This window comes from Paramisgurnus dabryanus, chromosome 1 (genome assembly GCF_030506205.2).
Source record: "Paramisgurnus dabryanus chromosome 1, PD_genome_1.1, whole genome shotgun sequence".
Classification (NCBI taxonomy): Eukaryota; Metazoa; Chordata; class Actinopteri; order Cypriniformes; family Cobitidae; genus Paramisgurnus; species Paramisgurnus dabryanus.
In genome coordinates, this window is record NC_133337.1 from 16,455,081 (window position 1) to 16,464,195 (window position 9,115).

Below are 9,115 nucleotides of genomic sequence, written 5' to 3' on the forward strand. Positions count from 1 at the left end.
AGTGACCCTCCCCATAGACTAAAAAAAAGTTGGATGACCCTCCCCTCAACAAAGAAAAAAAAGACATGACCCTCCCCTATTTTCCTCCGGTGGCCCCTTCCATAAATACCGAACGGTCCCTAAATGGGTGCGATTCAATTCAAACCTTCTGCCCAAGAAAACATCTGCTGTGACAGAAATTATCTCAATAAAAACATATCATGTATTTCTTCTCTGTTTTCAGTCCATGTGGCTGTACATACTGTATGGATAATACTCTGCAATAAGAAAATGTACAACAAACTTTGTTTTTAATCTGCAGAGACATACACTTTCTAAATGTTCTAGTTATATCCACACTGTAAGGTTCTTTTAGTGGTGTTCTGTGACTAATAATAGATATTGTAGATTAGCTGCCTTAAAGAAAGCATCTTCACCATATTTTTAGCTCTTGATGGATATATTATTTCATTGCTGGTAAGATCTACTTTCCTAAACTGATTTATGTTGGTGGCTGTGGTCTTTTTTTCCAGCATGTTGTCTCTGTGGTCTACTCAACTTCAAACTGTAGAGCTTTGATCTGTGTTATGGGACTAGAAGCAATCACATCTTTCACAGTTTCAAGGCTGAATCAATAGCCTGTTACTGCACCTGAAGGGCCATGTGCCTTTCACCAAAGACGTTGCCCTTCAAGGATACCTCAGAAAAGTTGATAACACCCCCAATTGTACAGATTAGTCATTTGGGTAAAGAGCATGAAACCTGCAAACATACTAACTAGTTATTACCGTAGTTTTATTTAAACACATATAGATCATAGAATATTTTAACTGGAGAAAAATCTAAATCAATCAGTCTAAACTGGTTAGGTTTGTTTGGTTGAAGATAGATTTAGACATTTATAAGCTGGTCAGTCAAACCAGCCTACATAGTGATTACCATTCATTCATTTCAATGAGAGGTGCCATTTTCTGGAAACACAAAAGATTTTGGTGACTAGATGTGGGTACAACCTGAGAAAGTTGAAAACGTTGAGCTTTATGCAAATAAAGAGCCAATAGGTGGAGCTCCTAATGTCAACTGTAATCTCCTTTAAGATATTGGGCCTTAATTTAACAATATAAGTGCATGGTCTGAAGTGTGCAGGTGCACTTAGTTGAATCCTAAGTGAATCCACATTTGCTAGTTTAATGTCAAATGGTTGTACCTATTCTCTTAATGTGTTAGCACAGCTAATGTGCAAAAAACAAACAAAAAACATTTAGAGTCTTTACTATTCCCTTTAAAAGCCACTTCCACCTGCACCATGGTGGTTTCACTATTTATATTAAATTTACATGAATTTGCAAGAGAGAAAGTGGATCTGCATTCATCATTACTGCAAATAGGTCATTCTGATACATGCAATGACTATCCATTACGACATGAAGACATTTTTATTTTTACACAATGTTAATCTTTTACATTTGTGTGTAACCTGTGTGTTATTAAGCAGAAAGTACGCTTAGACCAGGTATTAGTTGGTCAATGGCGCAATTTTTTTTAGTTGTTTCAAAATAGTAACGCTCCAACAACCCACCCAGCACAAGACGTCATTTAGACGTTGTTTTTTGGGCTAAATCACGTCGGCCCGTCATGACCTTCATTTAGTCCAAAAAAAGACGTTGAAAACTGGTCTTTGTTTGGTCCGTCTAATTCAGTCCAAATTTAGCCTAAAATTAGACGTCTTTTTCGGACCACTTTTCAACGTGTCTCCATTCAATAATAATCCAGACAAAATATGCATGAATGTATACGCAGAAAAAATAAATACTGAGCACATTGAACGATAATGAAATGCTTTGTTTAAAGTCTATTAATATTTCTGTTTATTTGAATTAAATAAATATGTTAAATGTGCTCTAAACAGGTCATTTTGGTCCACTACAGCACTGATAGAAGCACTTCATTTTCATCTTTTAACAAAAATCTTTATTTTCTTTTAATATGATATTATTGGCAGAGGCGCGCGACCATCTCATGCTTTGTGGTCACGTGATTATTCAACCGGAGACGCGCGTTAGGGATTTTCTCCTCAGACCAGTGTTTCTGTTTTGTGGTCGATTCTGGGGTAAGTTTCCTTAAATTCGTTGTTACTTTATTGAAATGAGTTCACAGGGATGTTAATTCAGTTGTCAGTATATGTCGATACGACTAATAAATGATCAATTTGAATGTTTATCGTTTGTTAGTAATGTTAGCTCGAGCGCTGTCAGCTTGACTGAGCTCGTCACGCAGGTGTGAGCTAATGGACATCTTTTATTTGTCTTTATATCTTCTATATAATCGTGTTATGCTTGTTTTTAAATGTATTTTAAATTGTTTAGTTAATTATAATAAGTTTACTCCAAGTATGTAGTGTGGGCTTTTTTTCAGTTTACGGCTAGCCTGATTGAGCCCGTGGCACAGCTGTGAGCTAACAGTTAACGTTAGTTGATATTTGTTTTATATATTTTATAAAAACGTGTTTTGAAACGTTTTTTCTTAAGTGTATTAAACAAATTATATCGCAAGTTTACTCCATGTATTGCAATATATGTGTGCTTTGTTCAGCTCCCTATCAAAATTACATTAACTACTCTACTTTAAATGTTAAAGGCCATTCTGAATAAATAACTGTTGTATATTTATTGTTACTTCTTTCAGATCCTTTTCTTGGTGTGTCTTGATGTTTTCTATTGGCTAAAGAGTAAGTATTACTTTGTTCATATTTTTACAGCCACCAGAATCAGACTCAAGTCAAGTGCTCAAAAGTGAAATAGCATGTTGGTCTCTTCAATGCAATGATAAATAAAATAGTTATAACTAATTAAATAGTCATATCTCACTTTGACTTTATGTACAGTTTGCTCGAGGTCAAAACACAGCTCATTCATACAAATCAAACAGTGACACTGGCTATATGTCTGCTTTCTTTTTTATAGCAATAAAAGCATAGACATATATAAAGCAAAGACAACTATAAGATAATCCTTTAGGAGCCAGTAAAACATCTACAGTTACAGCAGTAAACATACTTGTTATGGGGTAAGAAAAACTAGTACAGTGTAGATATGAACTATGGTATCCTAAGCACTTCTCTTATTATTGCTTCTGTCTTGTTCTTCATTTTTTGTAGTGCAAATAAGGAGACTTAGAGTAAGTACAAATTGAGCTTTTAGTACTGACGTGAATATTACATCGCCATTCGTTTGAAAGAAATAACAGACACTTTGAATGAAAGTGGTATGAATACTTAAAGGAATAGTCTATCCATTTTCCATATTAAACTATGTTATTACCTTAACTAAGAAGAGTTGATACATCCCTGTATCATCTTAGTGCGTGCACGTAATCGCTGGGGCGCGCTGCGACACTTCGATGACATTTAGCTTAGCCTCATTCATTCAATGGTACCAAACAGAGATAAAGTTAGAAGAGACCAAACACATAAACGGTTTTCCTATTTAAGACGAGTAGTTATACGAGCCAGTTTGGTGGCACAAAATAAAACGTAGCGCTTTTCTAAGCAGATTTAAAAGACGAACTATATTTTATGGCGGAATAGCACTTTTGGGAGTACTTGGACTCGCCTGAAAAATCTGCTCCCCTTCTCTCTCTCATAATGGGAGAGGGAGGGTGTTACTGCGCCGAGTCAAAGTACTCCCAAAAGTGCTATTCCGCCATAAAATATAGTTCCTCTTTTAAATCTGCTTAGAAAAGCGCTACGTTTTATTTTGTACCACCAAACTTGCGCGCATAACTACGATAATAATACTTTTTCTGATGCTGCTGTTTACTCCATTGTAGCATGTCTCTGTGAAACTGACAATCTCAGGTAGGAGCTGCTGGTTTGTGGTTGGCAGTATGGATCACAGTCTGCGACTCATGAGGAGCTGGGCTGGAGACATGAAGAGGTTGTTAACAGGTGTGTTCCTGTACTCTCTCTACCAAAATGAGATAGGGATTAGTCATGTGGGCCAATGTGTGTGAAACTTAATGTTTTTGCAAAGTCTTCAAACTCTTTGTGTTGATATTGTGGACCTTTTAATTTCACTGGTATGCCATGTCTCGCGAAAGTGACTAAGCTTGCTGATGACAGTGGCAGCCATAGTAGTGTTGAGTTTGTCTAATTGGAAGAAATGGTTATAGTAATCTACATTAACCATTTATTCATTGTTCGAGGTGAAGAGGTCTGAAGCTAATACCTGCCACTGTCTGATTGGTATTTCATTAGGAATCACGGGTTCCTTGGTATTTGAATTATGTTGAACCAGGCAAGTACTCCATCTTTCGATCATGTGTTCTATCTGCTTGCACATTTCTAGCCAGAATAACATTTCGTGCTTTTAGCTTAGACTTCTCAGCGTGTGCGCATATGTCAGGTCAGATATTATGACTATTTTCTTATCTTCACTGGTCAATTAAAGTTTGTCTTAAAAGTCAATAATGTATGTGGGAAATTGTCTCCTCTTTGCAGGCCATCCATCCAAGATCATCTATCTGAGCTGCTGAAAACTGCCTCGGTACGGATCTGTTGGAGCTTTGTGTCACTGACTGGTAAGTTTTTATAATTAAGTGAATCTACATGTCCATATCTTTGATGAGATTGTCATGTTTTGTTGCTATGGTCTTTCTGGAGAGGGTGTCTGCCACAGGAATCTCCTTTCCTGTTCCGTGTTTGATGTCATATTTCTAGGGCTGTAGAATCATTCTTTAAAGTCATGGAGGAGCGGCATCTAGCAGGACCCTATGAAATCCATTACATTTTTGTCCCGAATTCAGTTTTATTTTTCTCAAATAATCACACCAAACGCTTTTTAAAAAAGAGCAGTGTGACGCGACTTTTCATATTGCTAGCAACCAACGAGTCAGCTGTCTTGTCAATCAAATATTGAAGCGTGATATTATTTTGCTATAAACTGTCATATTAGCAGAAACTTTATAAAGAGGACGCTTGCTCTGACCTTGTTTGAGGGTGAGAGGTGCACAAACACGTAGGAGAGTGAGCGAGTGGAGTCCGGTTCTTCAAAGCAACTGTAAACTTCCCTCACCACACCGTAAGGCCCGCCTCTCCCCCCATTCGATTGGACAATAGAAAGATGCGAATGACGTCGGCTGGTTTTCCGCTCTCAGCGCTCCTTCAAAAGCGTGTGCTGCGGCTGGTGACAAAAAACGCAAGGCGTTCGGCGCGCATAAACAGTGCGCAAATACTCCCTGCCCATAGAATATAATTAAAAAAGGCGCCTGCAACTGCCATAAATGCGTTTGGTGTGATTGGCCACTAAGAGTGATTCTTAGCTTTAAGAAATTTGACAACTTGCTTTTATACTTAAGATTGAAAGTAGGAGTATATTTCATGAATTCTTAGTACTTAAGACAAAAATGGCACTTTCAGAAGCTTGATAAATATGGGAACAGTAGTCCAACTTAAAACTAACTTCAGTTTCTTTCCTTTCCTATCAGTATTTCTGAAAATTCCTGTTCCGTGTCAAATGGCTTATGCAAGACTGAATCCATAAAGGTGAGTCGTCATCATCATGAGAAACGTCTTTGCTCACTGCATACACATTTCTTTTATAAGCAGAATGACACACTTTGGTGAAGTGATTGTGTTTTTGGGGCTGTTTAAACTTGGTATTAAAGCCGCTCTATGCATTTCGGCGTTTTTGTCAAACAGCGACCCCTAGAGTCGCTGGAGAATACTTGCAACTGTCGTAATTTTCCACTCTAGTACTCCAAAGGTAATGACCAGGTAATGTTTCACAATTTCATACAAATATTAGGCTACTGCATAGTCTACTTAACTACAGATGATGGCAATAGGATAATAAGAAGTTTATTCCAAGTGTAGAGTGCATATAATAATAAAGTACCGCGTTTGCTAGCTTGTAACGTTTTACATGATTGCAGCTAAATCACAAGTAAACATTACAAAATGCCATGACAAAGTTAATTGTGTACGTTGCATTATTTCATAACATTGTTCGCTATAATGTCACTATACATGATTATTGCTATCTATCATAATAGTTTGCAAATTGTGCATGTTCACACTATTTACAACCTCTAGGCTTATTTATGTCCTGATAATTATGTGAGATATTGACAACTGTTGTCATGATAATCGCATGACATACTACAAGCAAGCGCAACAACATACAACATAGACCGCAAACAAGTTTACAAATAAGAGATTTACTTACTAGTCCATCAACAAGATCGCCAAATCAGCAACCCATCCAGTGCTGTCTTTTAGCTCACGCCAACGAGTAAAAACCTGACCGAGTGGGACTCTTGTCCGGTTACTAACGCGGTCAGATTCTCTTTTCCTTTTCCAACTCTCTTCCGAACGCGCTTTCTTAACTTTTAAATTGTTTAGCCTCACGTCTCAAATTCGCGCGTGCAGTTGTTGTCATAGGCTTGATCAACTTTATGCGGCGCTGCAAGAACCGACAGCCGGATGACGTCAAAGTGCCGTCTCGGATCATTCTCGCGGTACTTTGACGTCATCCAGCGGTCGGTTCTTGTAGCGCCACACAACGTCGAACAAGCCTAACGTGTGTGACGTCGTTGCCATAAAGCAAGTCGTGATCTCGCGAGATTTGTCAGGGGCGGTTCTCTCAAGCTTGCATTGCTGGTTTTGGTAGCGCCGTCCTCCCCGAGCTTCAACAGGAGGATGATTCGCCCTACTATGACTTTGTTTACCACCGAAATAACTTTGAAGTTGTTACATTAAGGTAAAATAACTGCATAGTGTGTCTTTAAGATGTGTGTGTTTTTTTTTGTCGATCGGATCATAAGCGGATGAGAAGGACACATTCTGTTACACCTGGTATTTAAATCCGTCAGTTTTGTCCCCTTTCAACCTCTTCTGTTCTGAATACTTTTAGGGGATGGTCTGTGGAGACTGTGGGCGATTCCTTCTGCTGTCATTTAAACATGAGCAGGAGTAATGACGGGATTTAAATGGACGAAGCTAATATTATGCCAGAGTCCGCTGCTTGTAAGTAAACATGCGGCACAGTGTTTTGTACATTTATATGTAAAAGCTTTCTTTGATATTTCTTTGATATTCTCTTGTGGGTGTTGGAACACATTCTACCACATGCACGCTTACACTACATAAGCAATCCGATTAAAAGTGTTTTCAACTACCTCTGAATGTGGTCAAAAGTGGACAACCTCAAGATGTTTTGAACATCATTTACACATGTCTTTAGCATCGTCCACTTGTGATCCGATCGACAACAGCACATCTTAATACCCAGTGAAAATAGCCCCTTTTTTACTTGCGCTTCCAAGCTTTATAATGGTAGAAAATATAAATTAGGGAACAACTTCTGACTTCAAACCTCAATAAAGTGCATTCATCCTTCACAGAGGTAATCCATATTCAAATGTTTACCGCAAACTAGTTATTATAGTTTATAAAGTTTAAAACATTATCTTTTCTTACTATATAGCATCGATTACCCACAGAAGAACTTTATTAACCCCTTGGAGCGGTGTGGATTACTTCTTTAAAGGCTGCACTTCTTTGGGAAAATGTACCCTGATCCATGTTTTTTCCCATATTAAGCTCGGAAAAGCAAGGACATTTACTAAAATAACTCAATGTGTTCGTCTGAACATGTGTATGTCGAGTTACTGAGTGTGAGTACATCACGGGGTAATTTTAAAATCTGTCTGAAGCATTGCTTTAAATATTTAAATGGAGTATAGCAATACATAATTGGGACTAAATAACAAAGGTAAAATAAAATATAAATTCCTTTTAATATTAGTGTACCTAATTGGATTGATCATGCTTTACTTTTTGTTAAGACAACCCCTGTTTTTAATGTTAACATTTAATTTTTTTTATGTTCTCACTTAGATGCTGTAACCATAAAGCAACCAGGACAACACATGGAGTGACCGAGAGCAGGATGAAGAAAGAATCGGACGAGAAAATATCAACTGGTGCCCATGAGGAGACATATTGTTCTTGGACCTGCTTTTTCTGTTTAGTAATAAGTGGTTTTATGTGGTTACATAAAAGTAATTTAATATTCAATCCACAAGCTAAATTTCCTACATTTTCTTAAAAGGGTAGTTGACCCAAAAAGGAAAATTCTGTCATTTACACAAACAGTTTGGTTACAAACATTTCTCACAATATCTGCCTTCCTGTTTATCAGAACAAAGAAATGTATGCGGGTTTGTAACAACATGAGAGTGTGTAAATGACATAATTTTCATTTTTGGGTGAAGTACCCCTTTAACATTTTTATACACAGGGGTAGGGGTGTGCAGCGGAGTCAGTATTTGTATCTCTAACAGTCTCAAAATTATTTGTATCTGTATTTGTATTCGGATTAAACCGGAAGTGGGTGGGTTGACAACTCATATTACATTAAAATGGCATTTTAAATGCATTTTTGCTTTTTATTATAATTATAACTTAAATAACTGTAAATATTTATTCAAAATAATAATACAAAATTTTAATCAAAAAGACAAATAACTTTATTCTTGTTAGTAATACTCATGGAAAGCAAACAACTCATTTTTAAAGCCTCATACAGCTTGTGCTATGCATCATTGTATTGTAGCATTAAAATAACAAACTTGAAAGCAAGTTGACAAAACTGTAGGCTAGATCACCTTTAAATGTTTATTGTGCCTGTCAGCACAGTTCCATGAGACCCATTCTTTCTAAATGAGTGCGATGTTTTCAGAAAAAAATAAGTAGCCTACATTAATCCCTAGTCTAGCGATTTAAATATAGTAATTAAACATCTAAAATTATCGTTATTTGTAAGTTTTCTAAAAGAGTGAAATATAACCTAATACTACTCATATCCATGTCTGACATCTTGGTTTCAGTTTAAAAACATGCAGGAATTTGAAAATAAAATGCAGGACTTGCTTGATGCTTAAAGAGTTATTAAGGGAGATAAAGTTCGGGAACTGATTTATGTTAAAAAGTTATTAAGATCGACAAACTCGCGCTGACTGACAGATCCGAAATGCAACGCAGGGACACGCAAGTGGCGCAGTATATGCACAGAATAGTTCAAAAACATCTGTTTTGATAAGAATTTACGAAAGCATAATAAGCATTAGAACAAAC

General features: G+C 37.0%; 1 protein-coding gene and 1 long non-coding RNA gene across 6 annotated transcripts in view; one reads left to right on the forward strand and one right to left on the reverse strand.

Moving 5' to 3' along the window:
* LOC135760640 (uncharacterized) overlaps positions 1-11 on the reverse strand; it is a 7,872-nt gene extending 7,861 nt beyond the window's left edge. The window contains exon 1 of the mRNA XM_065274717.2: positions 1-11. This exon is cut by the window's left edge and continues 702 nt beyond it. The gene's annotated coding sequence lies outside the window, so the exon portion shown is untranslated.
* Positions 12-1,980: 1,969 nt separating this feature from the next.
* Positions 1,981-8,010, forward strand: LOC135760638 (uncharacterized). 5 transcript variants are annotated; one of them, XR_010537458.2, is made up of 8 exons: positions 1,981-2,089; positions 2,665-2,707; positions 3,808-3,925; positions 4,183-4,274; positions 4,478-4,557; positions 5,464-5,521; positions 6,891-7,003; positions 7,877-8,010. It is a non-coding gene; the product is annotated as an uncharacterized lncRNA (long non-coding RNA). The 5 variants fall into 5 exon arrangements; XR_010537459.2 differs by having other exon boundaries at positions 4,189-4,274; XR_010537457.2 differs by having other exon boundaries at positions 4,235-4,274.
* The last annotated feature ends 1,105 nt before the right edge of the window (positions 8,011-9,115 follow it).